This window comes from Falco rusticolus, chromosome 4 (genome assembly GCF_015220075.1).
Source record: "Falco rusticolus isolate bFalRus1 chromosome 4, bFalRus1.pri, whole genome shotgun sequence".
Classification (NCBI taxonomy): domain Eukaryota; kingdom Metazoa; phylum Chordata; class Aves; order Falconiformes; family Falconidae; genus Falco; species Falco rusticolus.
Genome location: NC_051190.1, coordinates 35,655,761 through 35,677,620, shown reverse-complemented (window position 1 = coordinate 35,677,620; position 21,860 = coordinate 35,655,761). Strand labels below are relative to the sequence as shown.

Sequence of the window (21,860 nt, the reverse complement as noted above, 5' to 3'; positions counted from 1 at the left end):
AAAAAAAACAAAAAACAAAAAACAAAAAAAAGCATGTGCTTTTGTAGTTCACCTCCTCGAAGCCTAATATAGTAGACGTACAAAATTTTGGCTGCCAAATCTTTTTGTCAAAATGACATTTCTGGAAAAAGTGCTTTGTTGTATCTATTCACTACAGCTTGAACCAGATTCCACGGAGTGTATACCTTACGAGATTCTGACTTGCTTTCTTCCCTAATAAATCTGTCAGAAACAAAACATACACGTGCAAAAAGAGAAATGAAAGATAATGGATCTTTTTTTTATATAAATAAAAAATTTTTAAAAACCCATCAAAACCCAAACAAATAATTGTTTACCTGTTTCACATAAATTCCAAAGTCATAGAGAAGTAAGCCACAGGAAAATAGCATCATTTTACAGTGTGCCTGCCCACATGTAGTGTACTACTACAAATCCCTGATATCAACCCAGATTTATAGCTGAGATTCCCAGACCTTGCTCCTTGACACACTCTTCCCAGGGTAATTTTCATTACCAGAGATGCAAAACGAAAGAAATTACTTTTTTGAACAATGGTTGAATAGTATAGTCTAAAAAAAGAAAAAACATTAGCTTAAATACATTACCAAAGTATAGGTTATAAAAGGATCAAAAGTAAACCAATTGGTTGAGTGCCAGCCATTGCTAACCAATAAACACATATGTCAAGACCTGTTCTGTTGGGGGGCATTTTCTTAATGTGTTTCTTTGTAATAATTTAAGAATCTCAGCTTTTGTATTTTAACATTTCTGATCCCTAAATTGGCTGAAAATAACCTAAAACAAATGACAAAGATCATCTATCTGCAGCACATTAGTTCATATCCCCCTCAAAAAAAGGAAAAAAACACCAAGAACATTCTTTAAAATGTTGAGTTGATCCCAATTTTGGGGATTAACTCATTTTTACATGTTTTGGTTTGGCAGTGTCAATTAACTTGCTTGCAAACACTCATGTCAAATTTAATAGAAGCAAGAAGGATATCCTTATGCTCAATGATTTTCTAGTTCAATAAACATTTCTCACCTGCTGGATCTGCTGTCAAGGCATATCATACATTTACTCTCTTTAGATACTACTAATTGTATTTTTGGAATTCCTCACACTTATTTCTGAAATCCAGCATGATGGATAAACATTCCATAGCTGTTTTACTTTAGTCTTAACTCCAGAGATGTTTTTAAGATGCTCTTGAAGTACCAGCAGGTTGCCCTTGGAAGACAAGCACCAACTGAATATTGGTTAAGACTTCTTCTGCTTAATCAAACTTAGTTAGTATCCTGAGACCTTTACTGAGATGAACACGTTCCTAGTTAATAATGCAGTGCTATCCATACATTTAAAAAGTTTATTCTGCCATGTCAAGCTCAGCCTGTTTCTAATGCAGTACTTGGGCTATTTCTGTTCTCAGAAGCTTTGCACTCAGAAGTCAAGGAGCTTGAGGTATTTAATCAAATGCAGAATCATTAATATAGGAGTACTACCTCGACAAAAATTAGTTGCTGTGCAAACACAGAGTTAAAAAATACAAAAGATATAGCACTGACAGCAGTACCAAACATACATAAAATTCCAAAATGTATACAAAAACTTTTTACTGAGCTATAACTCAAATTCATGATTGCATAGTATCACACTTCAAAAGCCTTAATTTTCTGTCATCCATTAAAGATATGTGGCCCAATATAATATTTGAGATTGTCACTTTTAGATCTGAATTTTACTCTTTCCTATCTCTTCCATTTTACCCTGCTTCATTAACAATGATCCTAAAGCCAATGCTGTCTTTTTACTACCAGGAATTCAAACAGAGCAAACTTAAGCAAAAGCTTAAGAGTAATCTCAATACATATCATTCTTGTCTTCTTTCCACTATCCTCATTAAAAATGCTTGTAACAATCAATAAGCTACTTATTATTGTAAGGCAATTTATTCCTTAATGGTCTCCCTGCTAAATTCTTGCCTCAGGTTGTAAACAAAGAGCTATGGTCCATATATTCACCAGTACAGTTCAACAACACTTCCTAGTGCCTGCATGCACACACTTGCAATATCAAGCCAGACTGTGCACAGTCCTCCAAAGATTTCACTCTGCATTGGCAAAGACACATCTCTATCTGTTAAGATCTGTGTTTTGTTTTCTGGCATTTATTAGTCATAGTGAATGCTGCATATTTCACATAATAAAAGCATTTTTATATTTCATGTAGAATAAATACATTTTGCCAAGTTAGAATACTTTTGGTAAACAACAGGGAGAAATCCTGAATTTTATCAGAACATCACATGATTTCACAGTTTCAGTATTTTAGATTTATCTTTTTTTCCAGTTATAAGTAAGAATTTATTTTTGGGAATTTACATAGGGATATTCAGTACTGATCAAAAACTTACCTGTATGGAGAGTGCAGACACATACAGACACATGAAGACTCTTGTAAATAACAGCATTTTTTTTAAAAGCCTCAGAGTAGGATGACAGTCCTGAAGATGAAGATCCCATCAGGTGTACGTATGTATCTTCTGGAGCTACTAGTGCTACTAAGTACCAGTAACTATCAACTACAGCATTAGGCAAGGACTTAACTGATCTCTTCTTACAAGACAACGATGGCACTACAGGTTAAGCAAGCTCTGAAACAGGTGTCTGTATTAGACTGTGATATGAATATTATAATAATAGTAATAGAGTAATGTTTCTCTCAAAAGGCTTGAAAAGAGTTGTCTTTACTTTTTCCACACCACATGGATTAACATGACCATCTGGTGTGTAGCAGTGTGGACATGAAGATGTCATATTACTGCCAGCCTTTGAAAATTACTTCACTACAAATGGGTGACCAAAGCACCTATGCCCTTTGGTAGCCTCTCCCAGCAACATAAATATCAATACTTGGAATTCTTAACATCTGAAATCTATCATTGCAGTTCTTGCTCCATTAGCCACATGTAAATTTTAACTCACATCAGAAATATCGTAACAGATTTATTTATTACTTTCTCCTCTTCTCTCTGTCCTGGATTTCACTAGATTTTTTTCAAGTCAATTCCCTTGCCACGGGCAATGCAGGTCCAGTGCAATATAAAATTATTACAAGCCTGTTTAAAGGTTCTTATCACCTTCTCAGGGCCACAAGCTGCAGGGGACAACTGTCAGGAACAGATTTAATAATTTACAGGATTATGATGACCACATGATACTGATGCTAAATCTGATTTCAGCTGCACTAATGTGTTATAAGTGTGCTTTATCTGTCTTCATGCTTTCTGGACATAGAACTTTTTTTTAAGATTATACTGGGTTAATGCTGACTTTATTTTACACCCCTAGATAATTCTTTTTCAACAACAGAAATAATTAACAACATCTGGAATGCATATTCATTACAAGTTTGCAAGGTTATTTTAGCAAGTAATAGACTGGAAGAAGGATACTCTATACACATTGCAGACCTTTCACTGAATGTTGCCATATTTCATCCATGCATGGCTTTGGATACAGTTTTCCAATACAAAGAACGGTGAGTAGAAATGGAGGCAAAAAACATAATCAGCGTTATGGCAGGAGCTATCAAATCTGGAGGGAATTCTTTGAGGATGCTTCAGCTATTTGATAATGCAGCATTTGGGAAGGCATCAAACCAGCAACTGTCACAGCAGTAAGATTCTACATAAGGCACCAGCCAGAAAACTTCCCTTGTCAGTTATAACATCAGTTTATTCACAGTCCTGCTCTTCATTGGCTTAATATAATAAATATGCAAATTTAGTAGTTGTTAATGACAGCAGTTATTTCCCACTTTTGCTTTAAAACCCAGCAGGAAAGACTTACTGCTATATATGCATCTCTTGTTTAGCAGGCACGTAAGACCCACCAGAAGATTACAAATACTCCGATTTTCCTGAACTTCTTCAGCTGGTTATGAATTTGTTTCTTATAAACGAGTACCAGACCAGTGTCATGGGATTCTTAACATAAGCACAGCAACAGCAGCAAAAATCAGGATCTACTTCTCCCTGCAGGACTCCCTGAGGAACTGTATCTGATGACTCAGACACTTTACTACTTGTTTATAGTGTTTGTATGCATGGAGCTGTGGGAAATGATAAAAGCTGGTACCTGAGGGTAAAGGAAGAAGAATATAGAAAGATGACTGATCAAAGCAAATGTTTCTGCCTGCCTGATTACAAAAGGAACAGAAACAAAAAAAGTTCTGGGTCACTTGCAGCAACACTTACCAAGAGTGGCTGGCTACGTGTTCATCACATGGTAAAGCAGTCTGCCCAAAGAACAAGCCCTAGACTCTATGACCTTTCACACACATATATATGCTCCTAGGTCAAATCCTGTCCACCCCATCTGCAGCAGCCAAAAGTTGTCATTAAACTAACAGATGCAGGTGGTCCCTTTCTACTTCAAAGAAAAAAAATGTCAATGTGAAGTCTGCAGGTAATGCAAAGGTCAGAATGGAATGATTCTTCCTACCCTCACACAGAGGCAGAGCTCACTTAGCTGTTATAGGCATACCCTGCCACATGTCAAAAACGCTTTCCAGAAAAATGCAACAGTTAAGAGACTCAGTGAACAGTGAAGCCATTTCCCCATAAGAATTCACGTAGCAGAGGAGGACTGCATGCAGATGCTTAAGAAAAACACAAGGACATTGCAGTGCAGCTAAGGTTCTCCCATTCAAATCTGAATACAACTGCCATGAAAAATGAGATCTCTGTGGCACAAACGGAAAACAAAGACAGCGATGCAACTGCATAGTCATCCAACAAGAATCTCTGCACATTTTTGCTACTATTGGTGTTATGATCAACACAGAACTCCCAATGAATGGACAGAGAAGTGATGAACAGTAGGGTGTTACAGTCTCTCCCACTCTGCAGGGTCTCATTAGCCCCAGGTGGTGGATCTATGCACCCAAATTGACTTACTGTACTGACCAGTAAGCATGTACTGAAGTTGCGTAAAAGAAATTTATCTTGCAGGAATATTTTCCCAGTACACTTCACCACAAAAATATTACAAGATGCAAAGTCTGAAAGGTCTGTCATAGGCAGTAAGCGGTTTGGGAAATCTAAGACATGAAACACAGTTCTCATAGGATAATCAGACCTACTCAGATTTCTGTACAGCTAACAAGCCTTGGGGAAAAGCCTATCAAAAAGTCATTCTTGTAAGAATTTTTTTTTTAATGAAAGGAAATTCCTTGAGGAAGACACCTCATTTTTGTTACTTCATCTTAAAATAAATTTGTAAGAGAATATGAAGTTTCTTGAAGATGAGATTCTTTTTATAAAAACAGGGAAACCCAAGTAAGATTTACATAAACTTGCAAAGCAATCAAAGATTACGGAAATAATGTTAGGAACACATCAAGAGTCTCCTTGACCCTAGATCATTCTGAGAACAGGAGCTGTGAGACAGCCTTCCTTGTAGTATTAAGCATATAAACATTTTTTTGTTACTAACAGGTCTGTGAAACGGATGAAAAGATTTTATAGTGTAACTGCTACACAGATGAATAAGAAAATCCGATTTGATATCTTAGTAGACTACAGTACAAAGCAAGACAGTCCATTTTTGTCATAAGGGAAGCTTATGACAAAAGAAAGGCTTATTTCTTTTCATCCCTACTATGCAATCTCCAAAAACACCACTCAGCTGACTACAACTTTGAATTAATATCTGTAATGATAAATAGCTGTTTTGATAAAATGTTTTATAGTAAACTGTAAATCCATTTTCCCTTTTTCTTAGACATCTTAATACTAATTACGACAGAGATGCAATATTTGCATTCCTTTTGGGGCTCTATACTTACTGTTTATATGCAAATATGAAATAGAAGATTAGAGGAGTCACAAAGCTTACTCTTCATTTGAATCCAGCATGTGTCATAAAAAGCAAGGCAGCTGGAAAGGCAAAGGAATATGAGGTAATAGAGATTTACATTGTACAATACATTCAAACAGACAAGAAGTGGATTAAATGTACATTTGGGAAATCTGAGTATTTTATTTTCTTCCCTTTTTCCTTCCACCTCCCCAGAAGCCAGAGTTTGCACCACAAATTCTCCCTTTGCAATTTTTGTTTTCCACTTCCAGTTTAATATTTAGTTCACTATTTACTGTTGAAAAACAAGCAAACAGAGATAACAGAAAGCCTGCTAACCTGTACAGTTCATAGTTTAGAAAACCTAATGTGTGGAAGTGTGTGCACGTGTTAAAAAAAAAAAAAACCAACAAAAAAACCGAACCAAACCAAAAACCAACCCTATGAAGACCTGAACTACTTTAATAAGAAATAATATGTGACTATTTCTGGTCTACAGCTTTATGATCAAATAATCCATCTAAACAAGGTGTCCACTACCAACAGTGTCAGAATTAAATCAGTATTAGCTATTCCAGAACTGCTTGGAAAAAACTCCTACTGTAAGAAAAGACCAATGTGACAAAGACTGCAGAAATAGTACATCAAAGCTCTTCAGAAGAGACAGCAAAAAGGAATGAGAACCAAATCTCCACTACAACTAATCACAGCAAGAATGAAAAGTCTAAAAACATGGTGTCCAAAGGCTAACAACATGCATACTTGTGAAATGCCACTCACACTTGACTCCAAACACGTGGAAGATAAATCCTACAACAGGATGAAAGTCTAGAGACTTCTTCAGTAAGAATCACCTAAGTAACTATAAAAGCTGAAGAACTTGGAAAACCCACCAAATTTAATTACAATTCCTGGTCTCCATGGTCTACCTAAAGCTTTTTTCTGACAGTAACAGACAAGGGACAGCAGGTCTGCTTCTGTTTATGCCCCATCTTTTAAAGATTGATGCTAGGTAACTATAGAACCAATTTGAAAAGTCACTCTCCAGGTATGAAATCAAGCAAGCCTAGGGTCCAGGCAATGATCCTGAATAGTGCTGTTGACTCAAAAACATAGGAAACGTTCATCAGGAGGCTATGATGCCTGCCCGGAATGTTCTACAGCACAGCTCTCCTTCCCACTGCAGCCAAAAGATCATGTTAGGTGCTCTCACAAGGAAAAGAAAATGACACTTCATTTCCAAACACTAAAGCAACCTTCCCAAGCCCCCAGAGAAACAGGAAAGTGGATTTTCTATGTATAGAAAGTGTGGAAATAAGAAGTGGAGCTGTGTCTCCTACAGAGGAGTTATCCCAGTGTCTCTGATTTAGCATTACAGAAGAAAAAACAGAGGGAAAATTACCCTTTCCTCAGTCTTCATAGGAAGGGAACAACCTTTATCTTCACAGAGGAGAATGAGGACAAAAACAGACACACAGTCCTGGGTTACTGAGAAGGAAGAGCACTGCAAAGGTAGCAGTGATGTACCCAGTAATTGCCCATGACAAAGATGCACAGAACCCCATGACTAATGCTTGAATCTCTGAACGTCCCTACAGCTAACCTTCAAGAAACACGCACTGATCTACCTTCCTTCTTCTGTTTAACCTTTACATCCTCTACTTTCATCAAGCTCATTCATTACCCAAGAGCTTGGCAAAGATTCCTGGTTCTGCTAAAGAAAGCTGTACACATGCACATTCAACACATGCTAGCTCAGAGACATTTTTTTTCCAAGCCCTCACAGCTCTGTGAAAGTCGGGAATGCAAACACCTACACTTCACAAGAGGCGTAGCTATAATGATCCAAAACACTTGCAACCAATGTGTACAAATACACCCCATCAATACTCAATGAGAAAATATGGCCTGTGACTGCCTCTGCTCCCTGAATCATAACGGATGAATTATCCTCCCACATCTAAAAGCAACAGACACTAATATTGTACTCACCATATCTTTTCTAAATGCAATATTTAGTTTCATGTGAGGGTTATCTCCCTATCTGACTTTTCTGCATGCTCACCACAATTTCTTCTTAACTAAAACAGCCATAGTTACCTCGCTGTTCTGCAGTATGCCACTCACTGTTCTGGTTTTGGCTGGGATAGAGTCAATTTTCTTCGCAGCAGCTACTGTTGGGCTATCTTTTTGATTTGGGCTAGAAACATCACACAGGGATGTTTTAGTTATTGCTAAGCAGTGCTTACACTGAGTCAAGGCCTTTTCTGATCCCTGCCACACCAGTTTGGAGGAGGGAACACAGCTGGGACAGCTGACCCCAACTGACCAAAGGGACTTTCCATACCATACGATGTCACACTCAGTGTATAAATCTGTGGAAGAAGGAAGCAGGGGACGTTCAGAGTTACGGTGCCTGTCTTCCCAAGTAACCATTACATGTGATGGATCCCTGCTTTCCTGGAGATGGCTGAAGACCTACCTGCCAATGGGAAATGGTGAATGAATTCCTTGTTTTGCTTTATTTGTGTGTGGCTTTTGCTTTGCCTGTTAAACTGTCTTTATCTCAACCCATGAGTTTTCTCACTTTTACCCTTCCGATTCTCTTCCCCATCCCACTGGGGGGGAAATGAGCAAGCAGCTGTGTAGTATGTAGTTGCCAGCTGGGGTTAAACCGTAACACTCACTAATTAGCACAGGAATGGGGGATGCTTGTTTGTTTGTTTTGGCGCAATGTTTTTTTTTTATATCACCACTATTAACAGGCACCAGGAAGCTGAACCACACGGGATCTTCTTGTTCCACAGCTATTATGCTGCAGATCACCAGAAAATAACAAGCTATAAAGGATGTTCTAGGCCATTTTACTGCAGACACTGGAGAGTTCTGTTCTCTGACATGTTTTAAGAACTAATTGAGTAACTCCTGGTAGTCTGAACAGAGATTATTTTTCGCTTACTTCGTGTTCAGAGGAATTCTGTATTCCTTATTCAAAGACAGAAGCTGTCCAAAACCCTTCATGATGAAAGAAGGTCAGGGTCAGACTTCTCCCAGTATTTCTCCTATAGAATTTCACAGACCAAGTGTATATTTAACTGTATCTGATGCATATTTCACTCACCCCAATGAAGAAACGGGTACACAAAATTGACAACGGGGAAATATTGCTTCCAGGGCTGTGTAAAAAATTATGTGCTTATGTAGTTACATAACTTCCTATTACCAGGTAGCACTCTCTACGTGACTGGGAAGCTAGAGACTTTAGGGTCTTTGTAGACTTTTCCACTTACAAAATCCAACAAATGGCAGTGTCATCAGTCCACTGAGTCACAGACACTGTAAATAAAGCAGGCTTCACATAATAGCTTGTCATTCCTTTAAGAAATTCTGCTTTGTCAGTATCTTCCATAATACATCGTATGATGTAAAAATACACTATCACAGCTCAGGAATAACAATACGCTCTATTTGTAAGATCTTAATGACAACAGGGTTTAGTGGTTAGAGTGAAGGATTTGGAAACTGTATTCATAAATTCTTTTCTTTGCCCTGCCAATGACTCCCTCTTTATCCACAACATTAGTGGGCTTATTTTCTAATGTTGATCCATATCGTATTAGTTCAACTGAAACATAAAGACCATACTCCTACTGCAGTCCCATCTGTCACACCAGGACAGTTATTCATGTCTGTTTGTCTTTCTCTACTCCATCAATAGTTTAGGACAATTGTATTTACCAGCTTGATGGGGCACTATACAATTATATGAAACCACATATGATATGCAGTCTGCAAGCAGGTAAGATGTAATTGGCTAAAGAATTATGAAGGGCTGTTACCTAAACTTGTATTAAAAATGAAAACTGAATTGAATCCTGTCCCACACCACAAATCAAGTACTTTCTGAGCCTGCAAACTTCAGATATATGGTTGCAAACTTTATTTTAGATTAATTTGACAGGGGAGTGCTGCTGAAGTAAAGCACCAAGGGAGAAATGAATACACTCAAAGACAAAAGAGCATCCAGTCTATAACACGGGCTGGATAGAAAGGAAAAGGACAAAGATTTCTAGCTTAATTTTGAAGAGCTCAGAAGTTTGCAAGGTTTCCAAGCTTTTTGAGGATTTCCATCAATAGCACAAACATAAGTTTAAAAATTAGTAATGACTATAAGTTTCAAAAACTTAATTATGAAGTTAATTCAAGTATTTTGCTGTGGACTTTTGTAAAAAGAAGTGAACCCTTTGCAAATGAACTAATGACATTATCAGAGAAAGCAGAGTACAAAGGGTAACTCTGCTCATCTCCCTGAGGTGATGAAAACTGCACGTGTCCTCCAGGACCTTCTACCTCACTAATTCTCACATCAAGTCACAGGATTTCTCTTTTATGAGTAACTATGCTACCTCCCTCAGTGACAAGTGTTGCACATTGAGTAAATACTACCCAAAAAATCATTTAAATTTTAACACCTCCTCCTCTATTAATTCACGAGTTCCTTCCTATTTTGTTCGCAAAGTAAGAGCAAAAGAAGCAAGGCAACTATAAGGGAAATACCGTAAAGGGTTGAGCACTGAAGAGCCCTGTGGCATTTCCCACTGAACAGACAGACATTAAACATCTGGTACCTTTCTCCAAAGCCAAACCGCTGCCCACACTGGGCTGTAGCAGCACACTGGGCGCAGGACAGACCAGGCACAGATCAACAGGTTCACTTGTTCCCAGAATACATTCTCCCATGTATAGCTCCATATCCCCTGTGGGGGTCACCTTAGGGCAACACAAGAGCTCAGGCTAGAAGCTCTTTAAAAAAAATAAAAAAAATAAAAAACCCCAAGCATATAAATGCCCTGCAGGGCAGAAGCAGTGAGGGGATGGAGGGCCGCACCACCAGCAGGCATGGCGGGTGGTGCCCCTGCAGCACCCGCAGCGGGGAAGGTTCTAGAAGCCTCCGGCTGACCCCCTCGGGGATTCGTGCAGGACCGGCTGCCACCGGGCGCGGGGAACAGCGGTTTGTGAAAGAAACCTGGGCCACCTGTGGAGGGAGCCCAGGGCACCGCCGGCCTCAAACCAGGCCAGTTGGCAGGGAAATGCGGGCACCCCTCTATGCCACCAGGGCAGGCGCTGTGGGAGGCTGCTTCAGAAATCTGTGGTAAGCAATTTTTTCTGGAGGTACTTACAGAACAGCCGCTACAGCCGCCAGGCGCTCGGCCACCCGCCCGCTCCATCCGGCGGGGCGCGCACGTTAAAGCAGCCGCGCCTGGGCGGGGCGGGGAGTGCTGGGCGCGCAAAATGGCGGCAGGCGCTGTGAAGGGCTGAGGTGTGGAGCAGGTATTCAACCGGGGTTAAAACAAAGTCAAGTTTTAATTTAGAGAACGTTGCTAGAGAAGGGCACCACATGGGAAGAAAGTATAGGAAGACTTTAGATTGATGAATAAGGAAAAGTTTCCACAGAAACCCTGACTGGCAGCCAGCGGTGGTGGCTGGGAGCTGAGGTGACCCCTCAGAGGAGAAAATCCCTCTGCTGCAGAGAGGTGGCATATGGTTTGCGTAGGGAGGGTAGCTTGTCAACAAAGCCTGAAACTTTGATTTTGACTGGAAAAGAGCAAGTGAAGGGTACATGGCCACCTTCAGACACCTGAGGGAAGGCTTGGCTGCCTGAGGGTATCAGGGCTGGAAGGAGCTTCCACCTTCACACTAGCCAAATGCTACCTGTGTCCCTGCAGGAATGCCTCAGCTCACTCAAAATCACTGCTAACAGGCCCTCTGAACACACCGTCCCAGTGTCTGTAACCAGCCACAGGACTGACAGATCTGTATTGCTGTTGCTGCATTCAGATTTCAGCCCTGCTTAATATCTATCTCCATGAGAGTGAGGTGGTCAACAGGTAACCAGGAGGAGATGAAATTCAGGAGGATGACAGCAGACAGGTGAGGGAAACTGGCATTATCATAATGGCCTTTCCTCCTGCACTGCAGAGATAACACTCTCACCCGCTGTTCAGAAAGAAGACCACACTCTGTGTCTGTAATATTACATAGGTATCTGTTTCTTGGCTACCATCAAGAGACTTTTCAGGTACTGATACCCTTGATCCAAAATACCTGTCAAAGATGATGACAGGAAAAACGTTGCAATCAATAACACTTACAGTTTCTCCACTTCCTGTAATACTGACCTGCTGCAAATTGGAAGGGGGCAAAAAAACCCCAAACGCTACGCTTTTTCCTTGTTCAACCTGGCAATTTACAAAGTTCATCCTTCAGTGCTGCCTCCTGGACACTGCAGATAATCCAGGATGGTAAGACAATTTGCAGATTCAGGTTTTGTTCATGAACTTTCAATTTGCCTTTCACAAGTAAAACCAATAATTGATTGGAACCAAATCCAAAGGCATCTGATTGATACAAAGGGATATAGTGTGTCACAGTTGTCCAGTATTCCAGATCTGCAGAAAACTAAGATATGCATGAAATCAAAAACCAAGCAAATCCATACATTTTAATTGTGTTTTGCCAGTACTTTATCCCACCAACATGTTACAACTGGAAAGTACTGGTGGCTTTCAATGTTGTCGTACAAGTATTGTGCACAGATTTAACACCTACAATAAATGTCAGTGTCAGACTCTCATTGGTGTTTATTAACCTGTGGACATGAAGATAGTTTGAGAAAAAACAGCCACTCCTAAAAATGCAGAATTTGAATGCAAGGTATGGTGCCTGGCTTAGACTATCCACAATGCTGCAGGTCTTTTTGCTTGTAGAATCATACCTGTTTGTCTGAATTATGCGACATTTCAAAAACTTTGTTATTTGGGAATTCTCAAAGGAAATTCTAATTCTCAGAATTTGCTCCTTGCAAAATTGCACTGTCTGTGTGAACCTTGACTACTTATTAACTGCAGTATTCATAGATGGTTTTTTTTGTTGTTGTTTCCTAGACAACCACTCCAGGTTCCCCCCAGAGCTCTTGCTTTTGTGTTCCCTGATTAAGATGTACATGCTGCCTTTGGCTGATCTTGTTTCTGGGAATAGTATTAATTTTTGTAGGTGTGATACTGATTAACTTTTTATTTTCTTAAACAATATTAATTCCAGTATTTTATAAAGAATGATAGGATTACATGAATTTTAACTTTGCTAAATTATAGCGTAAGCTCCCTAATGTGGAAATTATTCTAGTGATTTTGCTCAAGGCAACTTTTGGTTTACACAACAGACTGATTGAATTCTACAGTTCAGTTTTCCTCAATTTTTATGCAGACTAGCCATAATTAGAACATGCCTATCTTGTCCTGAGGACTCCTAGAGTTCTCTTTTGAGTCACTCAACTATGGCATTTTCTGAGTTTGTAACTCAAGTTGTAACTCAAATAGTTATGTCAAATGCCAGACATGTGGCTCCTCCACTGTGGCTACTACTGCGACTTCTAGTCCCTTACAGAAGTTTTCCTGGCAGTACAAAGGCCATCAAATCTACCATCTTGTCTTGCCTTAGTCTTAGTGTTGCCTTGGTCTTTGGATAGTTAATTAAATTTCACTGGGTGTAAAATCAAATTGGGTGCAAGGGGAGGAGGGGTAGAAACACACATCTGTGTCTAGGTGAACCTGGCTCATTAGCTCCTCTCTTACTGCCTGGAAATGGATCCATTACTTCACTAGCCAGATAATCCTGTACTCAAATGAGTCAAAAATTTGGAAGAGGAACCATGCTTGGAAAAAACGTGAAAGTTATTATCTTAAAGTTCAGGTAGAGTTTAAGTACCTTCCTCCATAGGAAAAAAACTTTAGAATGTGCTTAATGGACTACAAAATCAGGACCCCAAGGGGAGCTAAGATCTGGCCATCAAGTGTAGTATCTCCTATCTTTGCCTACCAGACTTGCATTCCTTTGTTTCTCCAAGCACTTACTATATTAAAATATTAATATACACATTATGTGGCTTTACTAAAAATTAATTATATATCAAGTTTTTATTAGCAAGAAGCTAGAGTTCTTGATATGATTAAAACATCTTGCGTATTGGACAAGATATATCTGATTTGTATTTCCCAACATTAGAAACTAAACACTTTAAGCCATATTTTCTATAGTATATATCTGTTTTGTATTTTTATAACATGGACTTTTTGTGACATGTTTGAATCTTACAGAATTTACAAGACTGTTGAATGCATCTATTTTACTTGCTGAAAACTTCCCTCAAAATTAAGTAGGCCATTTTGCTTAATATGAAAAGCAAAAAACACTATTTCATGAAGATAAAAATGCAAGAATCTCAAGCAGAAACCATTATATGTGCTTTTCACCAGCACCATAAGAAATAAATAATGGAGCTCATTTTTATAAATCTCTGTCAACAACTAGTACCATGTTAATTGCATTTATAAGGTGACCTGGGGCATACAAAAATATGTATTAAGGGGGAGTGGAACTGTATGATCTTATTGTTATATAGTTCTTCCTGGGGAAAAGCATCCATTTCTCTTAATGAAGCAAAGTCCATTTTGCTTCATGCAGTTTATGAATGCTTTCAAGTATAACTCACTATCTGAATAATACCTGAATCCTGAAAAGTTTTTTGGAGGGGTTTAATGTATCTTAAATTAGAAAGGTTACTTCAATGGGAGACAATGAAGTCCCACAGTTTTACTGCTTGAATGTAATTCTGGAGCATAAGGCCTTTTGTAAATATTGGACAAAATGCACAACAGGTTTTCTGTTAGTACGCTGCTTTAATATTTTTTACAATACCCTTTACTGATGCCTTGTTTTCTCCTGTGGCTATTTTTGGGGGAGCATTATACACAATCAGTCAGCTTTATACATTTCAGAATTGCTTCTGATGCCTTTCTTTCACACTAAAAGCCTCTGTAGTACATTACACTGCTTTACAAACGGGAATCTCGTACCATGTTCCTTATGTACATATGTAAATTGCCTTCATTTATTTATGCCAGTGGCCTCTACGCTCAAATTGTATGACTGCTGAATAAACAACTTTTCTCTCCGAGTTACTTTTTTCATGCCATTCATGTCATGCTGCCGTGCAGCACAGGGTGTATGTAACCACTAAGTGAGGTGTGCTTAACCTTGGAACATGAGTTGGTTCCCAAAATTCCTTGGGAATACCTTGGAAATCCTTTCTGCCAGCTGCCTATTGCAGAAGAAATAAGTTTGCCCAGATTTCACCAGTGAAAATTGGAGTGCCTCTCTTTTCAAGCACAATTTTGTTACAGAAAAGTGAAAGATGTCTTTATATCCATCTTTCCGCTAATCAACTATTATGAGATCTCTGATGTGCAAACAAGCAAACATCACATAAGCAACAACTGTGGCTCTCCAAATGCTCCCCAGTTGCCATTTCCAATTAAATGTTCCTGGAATGTTCAAGCTTAATCTCAATTGTATTTCAGTTTTCATTAGGTCAAAAGTAGGCTCTTCTCTCCATCCATCAAAATTTGCTGTTTCCTTGAGAATAAGATAGGGAAAACTGGCATATAGGTTCATAATGAACATACTCTTGAAGAGGTGGGGGGTGACCTTATTTTATTAACTTTGGGCTATATTGTCATTTGTTCCATGACTTACCCATACAATGTCTTTTCCCTTTTCCCTCCAAAACAACGCTTCCTCAACTGCCTGTGTCCAGCTGTAGTCTATGGCAGTCTCTCTCCTACTCATTGTCTGTGTTTAAGCACATTTTTGCTTTCTTGCACTAGCACAAAAAGATAGCACCATGCAAACATTTGTTTGATACCAGCTTTCCTTTCAAAGGATACAATAACAACCTTTTCTGTTTCCTTCCAGAACAGGTATCCTTGAGATGCCTTGCCAACTGCTAGACAGCGAGTATGCACTGCTGCTCTGCCAGTGAGCAGGCCAGACAAATTGCTTTCCAAGCTGTGTAATGCAAGCCCGAAACAGAGGAAAATACGAGCAAGGTAAGCACAAACCAGACACCAAAGGGAGAAAAGCATCAGACAATACCCAGTTCCAAAATGATCCACTAGCATCTACATTTGCCAGATACAGAGAAATAAGTCTAAAACACATAAAGAAACATGAAAATAAATTTTGATGCTGGGAAATCTTTTGACACCAGAATAAAGGTAGTCAATTGCATCACACTTTTTTTTGTTTGTTTGCTCCTTTTTTTCTTTAATTGAAAGTGTTTGTAAAGCTCTAACCTACAGGCAAAAGGGAGATAAAAAGGAGACAAAAAGAACTCAGAGAGCAGGAGTCACAGCAGCCAAAGAGTCACCTTGGGATATGCCTTGGACAAAGCTGCTCTGGCTTTTTTTTCCTGTGAGGTAGCCTATGGGGAGGAGCTGTAGGCTCAGCCCTTAGTGTTTCCTGTGTACTTGTCATCAGAGAATTGTTCTCAATGTTTCTCAATATATGGTACAGTTAATCTATGGTGGCATTGATCTTAAAATACCATGTACTTCATTACAGCCTCAGCTAACCCACCTTTAATGGGAAAATGATCACTGTTTATCCCTTGTTTATAGGTAATAGAACATAATAGCTTGAACTGTTCAAAGGCTGACCATTTGTTATAATGTCAAACTCGACACCATTTACCTTACTAAAATCCAACAAAAGATATACAGCCACAAAGAAGCATTTTTTTCCCTCTGTTGTCTAGTGCATTGGCAAGACTTTGTAATTTAGATTTACTAAAACTGTGTGCTCCAGTGGAATGCAAAGAACTCCATAAATGGTGAACGCCATTATTATTATCAATGTAAATCAAAAGGTGCAATTCTGATTGAGTAACAGAAGCCAAGATCTCTCAGCAGAGAATGTTACTAGCACCTAAGACTTTAATGGTCATATCAAACCATGTCGGAAGAGCTGCTTTTCTACAGTGCGAAATCCTTTGGTTGAGGAAGATGTTTGTTTTTAAGCAAATGCCTCTCATATAGATGATGCTTTGTGAGTAATAATGTAATGATAGAGATAAAGAAAAGAGAGTCATTCCAACAATCACTAGAAGTTGAAGAGCCCTGAATGTTTAGAACAGTTGTACTGTAGTCTAATATATACAGAAGATAAACTTACTGTTTCAAAAACACAAGCAGGTATGAAGAATTCCTTTAGAAAGAAAGACTTGCTTCCCACCATCCATTTCCATCATAGGTATTTATAGGAAACTAAATCATTTCTGTCACCCCCAAATATTTTAACAAAGGCAGGTAAGGCACACGAGAGACACTACACATACAAACACATAGCCTCAAGGAACTTCTAACTCACTTCTTTGGGAGGAAGAGAAGAATGAAGGAGTCTGTAGAATTCGTGCCTTCCATTTCTACATGAGGGAACTGATGGCAGATCTGCTTCAGAGGGAAAATGTTCTAGTTATCCTTAGCACTGGAAGCAAAAAAGCTGTGACAGGATGTCCCTGAGCTATACTGCTTTAGAGATCAAATTCAGATCTCTTGCCTGGTATTGTACTGGACCATGTAGGGACATGATTATATCACTGACTCCCCTTGTAACCTGGCACAGTTAACACCCTAACTCCCCAAATATAAAAAGAATCAATAACATTTATTTTCTTTCATCTAGAACATGTAATTTATAAACTCTATTCTTAAATATATGATGTTGCGTTAGTGTTAAGGATAGATCTTTTGCATATGTGTGTGATGTGTACACACATGCAGTCACACAAATTGTTTCAGTTTTCCAGTTTCACTGTTGTTTCAGATACTCTATTCTTTGATACGGATATAGAATTGGTGTCTATATGTGAGGGAACCTTCTTGTCAGCTGAATATTACACTGACAATGGGTCAATGCTGGCTTTCGATATCATTTGGTATGTGCATGTTACCTGATTTGTACTTTTCCTTTCTTTTCTAGTTTACACTTTGAAACAACATTAATGTTCACGGAGGAATGTTTTTATGTATCGAAGGATACATCTAAAGGAGGCATCTAAATCTAATGGAAGTACAAGGAAAGCCTCACAGACCTCACAGCATCCCTGACCTTTCCCTCACATCTGTTCTCCTCTTCCTACGCATGCATCTATACAGAGTCAAAAGATTTACAAAGCATGAAAACAAATGGAGTCATACAAGTCATTCATACTGGGTCACATCCCTGCTTTGACAAGGTACAATTTAACCTCAGACTGAACCTGATTTTCATAGACCATGGGGAACAGTTATATAACAATGAACAGCTGAAACATAAATAGACAAAGATTTTACAAACCAAAGCAAAGGCAAATTATTAACTTATTTTTAAAAATTACTTTTCACACTAGCTTATCTTGAACTAAATACTATAAAACTACAACCTTAGGAATACCATTTATATGTTAGTTCTCATCTTGAACAGATAACTTATTTGATATTTTATTGATGATCCTTATATTCTAAATAATTTAAAAAGAATGAATCTCAAGGAAGAGCTTCAGCCTTAAGAATATGTCTCTGTAGTACAGCTTTATACTGCTTTAGAACTGCATCTGTATGTGGTCGGCCCTTGCACAGCCAGAGGATTCTCATGTTTGACACTTCTCTGTGGGACACTGTTGCTGTTTCTTTTTCTGAATGTTGCAATTAAGGATTTTTCAAACTGTCCCTGATGACAGCTATAGTCAAATGTACTGAACAGGTTTTTACCTCTCTGAGAAAAAAACTTCTGTATGACAATTGTAAGATGCTATATATTGAAGGCAACCTAAAAAACTAAAAAGATTAGACATCCTCCCTCCTCCTCTTTCACCTCTCTTCCCTTATTCAGATGCTTAAAATTCACTCACATTATGTCTAAATTGAACATTACATTGCTGTTTAGCAATATGTGCAATAAGATGATAATTCATAATACAAAATCCAATACCAGCTTAATGTGGTAATAGAAAACTGCTTTTACACCCTTCATTATATAGACGTGCTATATGCCTTTATAGTGTTAATGTGTGGTGCCATTTTACAGTTATAGACGAATACAAATTCAATAGAGAAGGGTAATCAGAAAGAAGAGAGACTGTTACAGTCTGTGCAGTGCTGAAGACTGACCTTGGTTATTCATGAGGTTTTTATAAAACTCCTCCCTGTAGAAGTCCAATGGCAGGAGGGATCTGATGTGAAATTCAGAGCCAATAAAGAGCACAGGGGAGTTGAGTAATCATTCTTCTCTGTAAGTGTTGGACGTTACGCAGCTTGCAGACTTCTTTTGCCTATAATTTGACTCTCTTACTCATTCTATTTCAGTAAATCAAGAGATGACTCATAGAAAATCAGAATCCAGGCACAACAGAGATACCATATAACGAGTCATTTGTTTTATACTGGGAATGTTGGCAAACTTACATGTATACATGCTGACTTCTCTCCTTAGTACTCAGTTAAGCTTTTGACTGCTGGATAATCTCTTTTTACCTTAATCAATTGCACTGTGACATAAAATTTTAAAATAGGCTGGTTTTCTTATGGTAATAATGCTGTAGAGCTGACTCAAGAACAATTGTCGAGGCTAAAATTGTAATTAAAGATACATGCTTATTGCCCAATTTACTTGTGCTTCTTAAGAACTATTTATTATTTGTTTAAGGAATGTTTTCAGAGAGATTAAATTAAAACCACCATTTTTGTCTGTGAGGCCTGTTCAAAAGAAGTAACAATTGCATTTCAGTCCTGAATCCAATATTTGAGTTTCCACATCTGATTTAAGCCTAAGCTGCTTTAAGCGAAAAATTAAATTAAAAAAAAATGCTAAGAAGCATTAAGTAAAAAAAGAAAAGATGAGAGAGCTCAGCTATCACCCAGCTGACATCTCCTAACCTCTATAAAGTGACCACAAGGCTGAAATTGGTTTGGATTTCTTTTGCTGTTGTTTGACTGGTCCTGCTCATATGTAACAGCGGCATTTGTGGGGAGTACACAGAAATGTATGTTAAACAAGAATCCACAGACACGGTGCAACGTGCTATGTTGTAAAAAGTAAGATTACTCTTGCTTCTGCTATCCAGCATGAGATATATTAGTAAGATATGATATTAGCATTTATATGAGCTTCACAGTGTACAGTACGTGAAAACTCCACATTGCACTGGCCTCCAACCTGACTGATGAGTTTACATAAATGCTAAAGCTAGCCTCTCTCACTGTATGTCATGACATACAAAAGAGATCTTTGTGAAAGACAGCAGATGGGGTAATCTTTTAAGCTGAATATTTCATGTTCATTTCTGAATTCATTGTCCCATTCCCTCAAAAGAAATTGTCCATGCTTCAGCATTTTGTTTGGGGAGGTAATAGTTTTATCTTAGCAGGAGGTGTTTATACTTGTAGGTTCTACACTTATATCAGAACCCATAAAGATTTGTGATTCTACAGTCTTGGACTGGACCCCAAGAATTACGAGTCTCTGTTCTCCCCAGAATTACAGGAGGAAGCACTTAGGATTATAACCTTTGCTTTTGAGCTTGTGTCCCAAGCAGATCTGATGCCCAACTTTTAGAACTGGCTTCAACATTGAAGGTAACTTGCTCTCATCCTCCTTATTTTCATAAGATCAGGAATACATCTCCTATATCTGTCATCAAAACACCCTGTGGTGTTTCTTTGTCTACCTTATGGTGGACACAAATACAACCAACTTCATTCAACTTTTATATGGGCAGAGGCTCCTTTCTTTTGAAGTTGTTATAGAAACAACTTGAGCCTGAATGCAGGCTGAAGGTTTCACAGAATCCTGCTCTAAGCACCGCAGAGTAGCAGAAAGAGAGCTGCCTCCACCCCACTGATCATATTATTACGTATATTAATACCTAAACCACCACTGCCTTCTCTCTTGGCATTTTCTGCTGATCATACACAGACTGAAAGTGGGTCAAGGATATGCTGAAGAATTTTACAAGTCCAATCAATGTCTGAGTCAAAGAAACAGAGTACTGCTGCATAAAGAAGTCATTTGACACAGTAAGTTACAGTTAATATATAAACAAATAAAGTGCCTAAGTGTGGAGCAGAATTTCATGCTTTAGCACAAACAGGCCATGAGCAGAGGGTGAGTTTCTAATTAAGAGAAAATTGCTATGGTAACCAAAGGTGGTCACACATAATTGGGTGTGAAACCACATGAAGCTTCATGACAGAGGTGTCTGCATATATTATCCAGCACATTTTCTGTTTCTTAAATAGAATTCATTGTCAGGTCAGACAATATTTCCATACTTGATGTGCCTCCTTTCTGAGCAACAAAAAAATGCATCTCTGTGGGCTTCAGTGACAGTTTCAGCTCTTAGCATCCTTCCTACAGCCAAGGCAGCAGAAGTCTGGATGCAACTCCTGCATGAGCTAACAAGCAACAGAAGAAAATGACATTTTCATTGTATCTGTATGAAACGCGGGAAGGGGTCTCGGTTCTTTAGATGATATCAGAACAGCCTATGCGCAAAGGCAAACTCAAAGTGAGGATTCTCAGCCCCAACTTATTCTCGATCACGAGCCAAGAACAAAGAGAGGTATTTGACTACATGTTTCAGGGATGAAGGTAACACTGCTTCTCAAAAATGGGACTGTGCACACTGTCTAGCTTCTGGATATCAGACTTGACACTATAGTGTCTTAGTTAAAACAGTTATCATTGAAAGTTGGTATTTTATCACAATTAGTGGGAGAGAGAAAAGTGATAGTCTTGGAGACTGAATTATTCTGTGCAACCAAGACCAGTCTGGTAGGAGCACAGGGAATGCTTGAAGCTCACAGTACATCAGCACAGTGACACCTGCAGCAGCAGCCAATTGTAACTAACAAATTTACTTAAATTTGTGAAAGTTACTTACCAACTTAAGCACCTCCTACTAGAGAGTTTTGAGCATTATCTTAACTAATTAGATTATGCATTATCTATGCAACGAATCGTGCATTATCTGTGTAATGAATCCTAATGAAGATTAAAGGAAAATCTCATTACTTCAGATTGTTCTGGCACAAGATTTCTGATTTCTATTAAAACTCTTT

At 38.6% G+C, this 21,860-nt stretch overlaps 1 long non-coding RNA gene across 1 annotated transcript; it reads left to right on the top strand.

Annotated features, from left to right (window-relative positions):
- Positions 1-8,178: 8,178 nt before the first annotated feature.
- On the top strand, positions 8,179-21,374 carry LOC119147000. The gene is made up of 4 exons (XR_005103914.1): positions 8,179-8,363; positions 15,679-15,812; positions 17,743-17,998; positions 20,276-21,374. It is a non-coding gene; the product is annotated as an uncharacterized LOC119147000 (long non-coding RNA).
- The last annotated feature ends 486 nt before the right edge of the window (positions 21,375-21,860 follow it).